The sequence below is a fragment of the Aegilops tauschii genome, chromosome 2, assembly GCF_002575655.3.
Source record: "Aegilops tauschii subsp. strangulata cultivar AL8/78 chromosome 2, Aet v6.0, whole genome shotgun sequence".
Lineage (NCBI taxonomy): Eukaryota > Viridiplantae > Streptophyta > Magnoliopsida > Poales > Poaceae > Aegilops > Aegilops tauschii.
The window spans coordinates 180,219,922-180,230,267 of NC_053036.3; the positions used below are offsets into that span (position 1 = coordinate 180,219,922).

Sequence of the window (10,346 nt, forward strand, 5' to 3'; positions counted from 1 at the left end):
ACAAAGAACGAGATCTCATATCCGGATCGCCAAGCTTGTCTTCCACGCAAAGGAGAGTCCCATCCGAACACGGGACGAAGTCTTGAGTCTTGTATCTTCACGGTTCAACAGTCCGGCCAAGGTATGTGGTCCGGCTGTCCGGATACCCCCTATTCCAGGACTCCCTCAACCTCATCTGTCGGAAGATCCGAAAGTTCCCCAGGAACATGGATGGATGCCGCCGAGTTGTCACTTAGATCGAGTCAGGACACATCAAATGTGTCGAGGCTCTCCAAGAGCATGACGAACGCCACACAGCCCACGGCCAGAACTCGGCGGAGGAAAAACACAAGCTTGGATGCACAAGGGCATGCCATCTGCTGTTGCCGCTGAACACAAACCGTGCTCACCACCACAAAAATCTCAAGGCCTTCAATAAAGGCACGGTGCCCAGAGCTCCCTCGCCGCCATCATAGTCAGGGTTTTCACCCGAGTGGCATTGAGATGGGAAGAGGTCGTGCAGACCTAACCGACATCACCACGAAATAAACCAGTGCCCTCGGACGTTGTCGCCATCGTGGTCGGTCGAACCCATCCAGGGGTTTCCCCTGATCTATATCCCCACCCCAAGCCCCGCCCGTAGCCCGAGGACGGGCCAGCCCACCAGCGCGGCCAAGATTCAGCGGGAAGGAAGCACATCGAGCAGGGAAGACAAGCAGCGGCCAGATCTGGTGCCGTTAGCCGCCTAGGTAGCCACGCCACGGCCGCAAGGCCCCCAACCCACCAATGGTGTGCCTGCGAACCGACCAGACCATCAACACGCAATTCCCACCGCTCCCCGGAGGGGACGTCGCCCCAGATCCAGGGTTCTCCTTCGTCGGGCAGGAGCAGCACAAGCTTCGGCGCCACAATCCCCGGCTGCACTGTGGGCTTGCCCGGCGACAGCCTCTCCTGTGGTGGTCAGGAGGGAAAGTTAGTTACGCTGGCGGGAGGGGCGGCGCATGGGAGGAGGGCTGTGTCCACATGTGGTACTAAGTTATTTGTGGGTCACATTGAAGCTTATCTTGTTCCTTTGTTGATTTAGACCGTTTGTGTGTGTCTATATATATATATATAGTACAGGGCTATTCTGTTACCGGTAACAGAATATTATTGTGTACCCTCTGTCCTATATAAGCCCGATCGATAGATTCCCCGAGGCCTAACTGGTATGCACAAGAAGAAAAGAAAAAGTAAGCCCACCCCGTGAACCCTACCTCCCGCAAATCATCCCGACCTCGGGTCCCTCCCGTGCGCCGCCGGGCCGCCCTCGCTTCCGCCACGAACCGGCCTCCTTCCAGCGCGCCTCCGCCCAGCCTCTCCCCGAGCGCGTTGCCGCCCGGCCTCCTCCCCGAGCGCGCCGCCGACGGGCCTCCTCCCCGAGCGCGCCGCCGCCGGGCCTCCTTCCCACCGCGCCGCCGCCCGGCCTCCTCCCCACCGCGCTGCCGCCCGGCCTCCTCCAAGCGCGCCTACAGCCGGCCTCTCCCCCACCGCGCCGCCGCCAGGCCTTCTCCCAACCACGCCGCGCTGGCCGGCCTTCTCCCCGAGCGCGCCGCCTCCCGGCCTTCTCCCCATCGCCAGACATATCAAGTTCTTTGGTATGTTTCCTGTATGACCATGCATCAGTTCTTCAGTGCGCACAAAAAAGACCAGCAGTTCAACTCTCATTTACTAAACGCATTTTTCAGTTCAGTTCAATTGATGAATTTAATTCAGTTCAAATTCTTATAATAGTTTGAGTTCAGTAGGGCATCAACCTGATGGCAGGACCACAACATTATCCGTACGAGGTTCGCCTGCAGTTCTAGATTAGGGAGGCTCGTTCTCTCTGCCTAACGAAGTAACGAGCTCTCTCTCTATATATAATGTATGTGTATGTGCTACAGCAACAAATAGCCGCCTGCTTTTTTTCTGAATTGCTCGGGCAGAAGAAAAGCTCCACGGTGTGCTGCAAAAATTCTGAAATTACTAGATCTGTGTTAGTATTTTGAAATTACTAGATCTTCTGGTAAAGGGGAGTTAAGCTCTACGACCACTTGGATGTGGAATTGTGGATGCTCACGCTCCTACACTGGGCGAGCTCCCATGGCACCACGGGGCTTGAGATTGTCATCTCTACCCTCGGCCACGAGGGCCAAGAGGCTACCTGCACCCTCCTAAATGAAATGACACTTCCAACCAGCAGCTGGCCTGATGCCCGTACATAGATCGTCAGTACTTTTTCTGATTTCCTGTATGCCTGTACATGAAAAAGTCTCAACAATTATGTTTCTTGTCTACATGATTTTGTGCTTGCTTATCACAAGTTCACGTTGAATGCTCAATATAGTAGCTAGCTGAAGAAAAGGTATGGTCCTGTAGCTTTGGTCTTACCATTGTGGTGCTTGTGTTATTGTGTGGGAAAATGAAAGAAAGGAGTTTATTTTTGCAAATCAATGAATGAGAAAAGTGTGTGCTGTCTTCCCGCCCAATTTAGAGCTCCACAAAAGTTCAGAGTTCAGAGTAGTTGTTTGGAGATGAACAATAAATAAGTATAATAAAACAAAAGAAAAATTTGTAAAATAGTACGACAAAGTTCCATATGCCGATTCAAATTGTAGAAGCATGTAAGGAAGAGTAGTTATGCTCCATTACATATATGATGTATTTGTGAAGTGTGATGGTTCTGACACACTATTTTCTTCTGATGCAAATGTAGCATGTAGGGAAAATAATAATTCTGACACTATTTTGTTCCTCTCTGAAATGAGTCTTTCGCATGTATGGTTCTCCCCTTTGTACTACTTCCATTGTACTAACATATTCTTTGTTGGATTTCTGGGCATTACTGCGGAATGGTCTAAAACAATTTGTAGCACAATTTTCTGTTGCGGACAACACTACATAAATTAAGATAACATGAGAGATTTTCCCAAACTATTTTTATGTTGGTTGTTACAATATTGTTTGAGTGAAGAACGGCATGAAAGTATAGCATAATGTAGGAGCTTTGATTTACAAAAAATAAGGCACCACTAGCCTGCCCACCTTGGTTGCTGGCAGCCATCCAAGTTGAGCGCTGATAGTAGTCCTGTGAGTCCATCGACGCCACTCTCTCATAGCAATCCTGTAAGAGAGTACAATTGGGGAAACCTAGAAAGTTCAATGAACAAAAACCTTGAAGTTCATACGGTGAAAATCGGGAAAGTTCGAAAAAATGAGAATATTGGAAAACATCAATTTTGATGCTCTTGTTTACCTTATGCTTGCAGCTGAGTGTACTTATTCTGATGCACTGGTTGACCTTATGCTTCCAGCTGAGCTGGAATTCCTACTATTCAAATGCTTGCAACATTCAATTATGTTTTGTTCGAAAGCTACTTGCCGTAAAGTAGTATATGTGGTAGCTTTTCAGTGTAGCTTCCAAAAAATGTGGTTCAAGTCCTCAATTTGTTTAGAAAGATAGGACAGGAAATCTTGAATAGAAAGCTCATATGAGTGTGATGGTTTGAGTAAAATGGTGACTAGTGAAGATCATTCATGTTGATTACTTTTGACAAGAACGATAAGTAAACTAGATAATTTGTTGAAGATTAGATAGCAGTGAAAAACAAAAGGTTTAGAAGTGATGCTAAAAACTGAGACGTGTGAAATTTAACATTCTCTAATTTATGATCTATTATTTTCTTTGGTTTTCGTGTCTGAATTTGTGGATATATGCATTACATCGGGCCCCAATATTTATTTCTTCAATTCTCTAACAAACAAGAGCTTTTTTCAGTTCATAAAAAAAGCACATACAGTTTTCTCTAGCAATTCGTGCTGCTTCTTTGGTTGTTCTTTTTACAAGAACTTGTACATTGCCTTCTCAGGTGTGCGTGTACTAACCAGAAGTCTACCCCAGTTGAGCAAAAAAATATTTCGTTAGCAGTTCATACCAAAAAAGGTAATTCCTGAATAACGAGATGGATGCATTAACTGGTAAACCAATGCGTTCGTGTGCCTGGGTTAGCAGTTCATTCACCATTTTTTTGCAGGTTCAGACGTCTCAAGCCGCTAAGGCCTACATCTCCCTGCCAATGGTTGACAGCCGGTGCCAACATGGCTGTGGTGAGTTCGTTGGCCTAGTCCCTATGCTCCGATGAGGTCAAGCCCATTGTCATATTTGTCGCCGCAACTTCAGATTGCTGCCGCCAAGGTTTCCCCTCGCTCTCTTCCCTGAATTCTCTTGAAGAACATCCATTCCCCTCGCTGAATTCTTGATAGCATGTTCTAAATAAGCTTGCATTCACTCCCTAAGTAATCCTAAAAAGCTCTTTATTCTAATTACTTCCTAAATAAATTAGTTTGTCTCCTGGTACTTCCCTAATCTCTACATTTTAGCCATGCGACTTTACAGAAAAAATTGGCAGCCTATTCTTATTGTCGCGTTCAGATCAGTGTATATATAGTGAAAATTGTGGTGGTAATACCACCAATCAACCATTTGTCTAATCAAACAGAAATACACAACGAAAAAGCAAATATATTAACTAGTTCAGCCATGTAGGTAATCACAACAATGTCCATTTTACATTGTATAGAGGCTACATCAGTTCAATATGAAAAAAAGGAACACAATGAGTTAACTTTGCAAGTACATCAGTTCACCTTGAATAAAATACAGAAGTGCACCGTCAAGATTTCCATCAGTTCGCTTATAAAAAAACAGAAAGTATTGGAATAAAAAAATTTGTGGGTAAGTAAACCAATCATGTTCTTGTAGTTTGGAGGGAAAACATAATAAGTTCTATGGAAATAAATATAGAAGTTCATATTTCAAAACAAATGAAGTATTTGGGAAGTAAAATTAAGTATTTCAAAGTACACATCTTTTTAGGTTTCGATGTGAACATGTAATGTTACTGTACATGAACTTGTTGTTCTTTTGACTAATGGGTGGCTGCTGTGTGTGTGCAGGGATGGTGGCATGAAGCAGTTGAGTAGGTGTGCGTGGTGAGCAGCTACTGAACTTCTTCAGACACTACAAAATATAGTCCCACACAGCCTCTCAACACCACTTCTTGAACCTGCTTGAACCTTCATGGCCCAGGCCGTTTACTGCCTCCACACAAGGCCGTTCGATGATGCAACGCTCAAGCTGATCACCCTTGCCAGCACCCTAGACTCCCATGAAATATCTAGTCAAAAAAATGGTTGATCGTAAGTGCAAGTACACTACACACGCTGAGCTGCAACGGGACACGGTGACATCACTTCTTTTGGGTTGTTTTCTGTATGAATCTGCATTTTTGTTATTAAATTCAGTACAACGAAACACATGAATCCCCAGCGGGTACCAAATTATTGATTCCTTAAAACAATTAATAGATTTCACCATTGGTTGGTCTACTTGTGTAAATCTGTCAGTTCATGACAAGTAACTTCTGATGCTAGAAATGCAGGATGTTTGTGTGAATCTTGCTTGTTTCAGAGAGAAAAAGAGTTGGTACTTGCATCACATGGTGTACTGAACAAACATACGCATTCAGATAAACATGCTAACAACTCCTCTTGCTATACTCATGCTTGTACTTGTTTATTTTTCTTGTTTGGGAAATGGTTTCCTATCCTCCTAACAGCTTTTCTCAAATTTCATTTAATTTAGTTTCAAATCAAACCAGAGCTAATGCATAAATGTCATTGGGTGAGGTTGCTAGGAAGATTTGCATTAGAGAATGCTTTGTTGGAAAAGCTTCTATTGGTATTATTAACAACAAAACTCTCGGTGGACATAGACCGTAAATCTTGAGACTATTTTCACCATTTTTTGCCCTTTGGTGTTTGGAAATTCTAAATTTTGTTGATTTCAACTTGATGAATATAAAGATATATGCCATGAGTTTTAGATTATATCTCTGCTGTTGTAATTGCTTGTTGGTGTTTATTAGTAGATATACATGTATGAGTTCACTCCTGACTATTGTAATAAAGTTTTTTAGGATTTGGAAGTATCTAGTCTGGATTGGCAGTGTAAAAACCATATATAAAATGTCTTGATGCATGCTAGCAGAAATATGAAAATAAACTCAGCACAGTTCCTATATTTTATTCAAGTTCAAAGCTAAACATTTCTAACAGCTTATCGCTCCTTGTAGGATACACACTATTCATCGCATTTGTCATCGAGCGATTGCACCACTATCTTCAGAAGCTCATCACCCTGAGGAAATCAGCCAACACCTCCCAGAGAGGAGCTTGAAATTTTCCAAATGGAGTTCAAACGTGAATTTGAGAAAATGATTCCTCGGCTAAGTTCGAAAAATGTCATTCTGTGAAGTTCGGCTATTCAGCCATGGACTAGTCAATGGTGGAGTTGCAATTTTGTTTCTTCTGTACATACATGAATTGAATGTAATCAACGGAAAGAAACATATGTTGATTCTCCAAGTTAGAGTTCATTTTTATTTTCTTACAAGTAGCAAAACTTCCTGTGTAGATCAGTACAGCTTCTGTGCGATCTTGTGTTACAAATCTTGTAGTACTGTTTTTACAGGGATCTTTCTAGTACTTTGTAAAGCAAGCGTGATCCATTTGTAAAAATATGGCAAAACACATCCTTCACTCTTGCAGTCTTTTGCTAAAAAAATGTTTTAAGTTCAATGGATGCCATCGAGAAAGTTCAAACATTTGATATTCCTGTGCTCATATTCTCTACCTGAATGTTATTTATTTGTTTGCGACTCGTCTCATACTTTGCGAGATGAAAAAATTTCTCTCCAGGTTTTCTACTCTTTATATGAGTGGTGAATGTGTTCTCTCCACTCTCTTATCTATTTTGGTTGATGACCCTGTGGGCATAAAAAAATTGTATGGGAAAGTTTGTGTAATACTAGCATATAAGTTCTATAAAACTAAACAAGGAAAGTTCAAACAAGAAGCTCTATGCACTTTCCTGTCTATTTTGGTTGATGTTCAACGTGTATTACTAGCATATAAGTTCAAAAAACAAACCGCAATCAGTTCCATGAAAATGCAAAGAAGTTCAAAAAAATATAAAAGATTTCTAGAGTCAAGTACAAGTGCTCATCCAACACGGTTAAAAAAATCTGGTCCGTCCATGTATTACTAACATATAAGTTCAAAAGATTAAACGCGGTTAGTGCGTCTATTGAATTCAAGAAAATCCTAAGAAGATCAGTACAAACTCATAAGGAGATCAGTACGAGTTCAAGTGATCAAGTAAACCTATTAATCACTCTCTCAAGTGTGATGAAAAAAATGGGCAGTAAATTGATGAAAAAATATCATCGAGTTCAAAACACGCCGAGACACGCGATAGCCACCCCAGTTCGGGCGTAGTAAGTACCTCAGTATGAGTTAAAACGATGGTCCGTTCGGAATAAAAGAAATGGCAGAAATTCAAATTGTAAAGTTCAAGCAAAAAAGAAATCCCATGAAAATCCTGCTTAGTAAGTACCAAAGTACAAGTCGTAAAATGAGAGAAGTTCAGAACAACGTTGTCAAAAAAATGTCGAGTTAAAAAAAACAAAACAAACACATTTTCTTTTTGAATAAAATATATTTCAGTTCGATGATACAAACCATACAAGTAGAGGGGCGACGATACAGTAAACCATTGAAAACTTATGAGAAAAATATTACCGAAAAAACAGAGCAAAGTCTAGTGAAAACACGCTTAGTACAAACCCATGTAAGCATCAGTACAAGTACCCTTTTTCGGAACCATCCAAAATTACTCTACAAAAAATAGCTCAGTACAAACATACACATATATCAGTACGACTACTCTGTTTTTCAGACGAGAAAACAGCAAGATCCATTATGCCGTATTCTAAATTACTCTTAAACGGTTGCGAAGTAGAGAAAACGTTCAACATGACTAAGTTTTGCATTTTCGATAGCTATCCAACGGTATATTATTTGCCATATTTCGACAAACTTTTTAAAAAAATCGCGTTCAAAATCAAATTTGACCGTATTCGAATTCATTTTTGAACCGTAAGGAATTAGAAAAACATTTCTATAAGGAAAAGTTGTGCATTTTCCATAGCTTTCCAACGCCGTATCATTTGTGTCAATCCGACAAACCGTTTGCAAAAAATCGCGAAAATACATTTCGCTCAGAATTTCACCGTTTTTCAAATTACTTTTAAATCATAAAGAATTAGAAAAAACAATACATATATGAAAGATGCGTATTTTCACCAGCTTTCCAACGCCATCTTATTTGCTCAATTCCGACAAACGGTTTGAAAATTGAGTCCAAAATACGATTCACATTTTCGGTTTTGAAAAAAAGGTTTTTTCAAAACTGCTCTTAAACCATAATGATTTTGCAAAAACGTTCAATATACTTGAAATATGGTTGTCAAGAGCTTTCCAACGATATATTACACGCCCCGTTCCGACAAAAAAATTATAAAAAGTTTTTGAACTAAAGAAGACGATCTGTTAAACACAACTGAAAGAATCAGTTCAACCGCTTCAAAACATCAGTACAACCACCTGAAACAGTCAGTTCAAAAAGGGTAACAGAATAATATTCTGTTACGCGTAACAGAATAGCCCAGATGTATAATAAAGCTTTGTTTTTTGTCAGCAAACATGTGAACTAATAAAGGAATACTTCTTCCATAAATAGTAGAACATTTACTATGCAAATGATTTTGACAAGTAATCAAACAAGTCAGCACCTCACTTTATTATTTCAGATGTTTTCCACGTCTAAATTTTTGCTTGAATTGCTCGATTGTTCAATCTATTTGTTCTTGTCGTACAATGATTTTCTATTTACTTTGTGGTGCAATCTTCATTGATTCAGAAAGATGGCCCCGCTCATCGAGCCCAAGCAGCGGCGAGCAAGGCCGGCGACAATGGAAATGTTGTGGCTGGCGCCCGTGCACCCCTCTCTCAACTCAATGCATCTTGGTGTTTGGTGAGTATATAGAGATAATAATACGCAGATTCAGTTATCTACATGCAGAAAGTTTCCTTGTTTTCTTTTAGTAATTATGCATAACATCAATATTCAATATTAGATGTCACATTGGCCACATCATCCAGTAAATGTGTTGATCACAACAAATCACGGACGGTTGCTGATATCGGATATTCATAGAATTCTAATAAGTTACATCCTCGAGTAATCTGAGAGTATTTAGATTTTGGTGGAGCTAAACTGTATAACACGATACACAAATCTTGTTGATTGTAGTATTTTAAAATGTCGACATTTCCTAGGTTTGCATTTATTTGGTAGTGTGCATGTGGAACTTTGTGAGAACTTGAGTATTACGAGTATACCATTTTTGTAGGTAATCATTTTCCAACAATCTGACGGTCTGTGCAGACCATCAGGACCTTAATGTCGAGAATGAAAATTGTAATTTAAATATCTTACCTATTTTAATATTCTTTGAGAAACATCGTTAAAGAATACAAGATATACTTATTGTTAGTTCTTCGTTGACACCTACTGTTCTTACTGAACCATAATTGTTAACAATATGTAGTACTGTAGGATCAATTGACAGATGGTTCTGTTATCCAGTTGATGCTACTAATTTTGGCCCTACCAAAGTATCCCTTCTGCATGATATCTACTTAAATATGAAAATGAGGAAGTCATCTCGATAGCATGCATGAAACTTAGCCACTGATGTAGGAGGATCCAGCTCTTTTGGACTCAAATTTTCGGATTGGCAGTGTATATTCTGAATTATTTTTGTAAACAAATGTGAGGAGTGGGAGAGGATATGCAGTTGTAAAATTAACTTGTGCAGGTGGAGGTTCTGTTTTCAAGATTCTATTGTTATTTATCCTTTTCTGCTGTAATTTATTAGTAATTATGACATGCTTTTCATTTCTTCTGTGTATGAAATACTATTTTTGGATTCATTGGTACAATATGGAAGAGCTAACAGTTGTTTTACACCAGTACAAATGCTCTTCAGAGTTGGAGCACTTGGAATGTGGGGGCATTAAAGAGCAGATCAAGTGGTCTGAGGCCCTCGTGGCTGCGCTGGTTGTTGAGAACCACAAGGAGATGGGGATGAATGGAGCGGTCTTAAAGGAGAAACTACTACATTTTGCTACCAATTTTTTTTACAGATTTGACGAAATGTTAAGATGTTGATGTTGTAAGTCCGTGATATGTAGTTTGTGTTTGAGTCAAGTATTATTGTGTGGATGGATCTTCTTATGCTGACCATCTTGAAATGGAGAATGCAGCCATGTCTCGGTTTACTTTGGTCATCACCTACTTTCCGAAGATGTTTGGTGATGGAAGCCATCGAGTTTTGTACTAATCTTATGTGCAGAGATCATTGTTGTTACTCAAAGGTTCC

At 40.6% G+C, this 10,346-nt stretch overlaps 1 long non-coding RNA gene across 3 annotated transcripts; it reads left to right on the forward strand.

Annotated features, from left to right (window-relative positions):
* The first annotated feature begins 1,180 nt into the window (after positions 1-1,180).
* LOC109787153 (uncharacterized) lies at positions 1,181-6,662 on the forward strand. 3 transcript variants are annotated; one of them, XR_005767529.3, is made up of 5 exons: positions 1,188-1,616; positions 1,753-1,858; positions 3,870-3,943; positions 4,035-4,195; positions 4,957-6,662. It is a non-coding gene; the product is annotated as an uncharacterized lncRNA (long non-coding RNA). The 3 variants fall into 3 exon arrangements; XR_002238484.4 differs by lacking the exon at positions 1,753-1,858 and having other exon boundaries at positions 1,181-1,616; XR_006669735.2 differs by lacking the exon at positions 1,188-1,616 and having other exon boundaries at positions 1,633-1,858.
* The last annotated feature ends 3,684 nt before the right edge of the window (positions 6,663-10,346 follow it).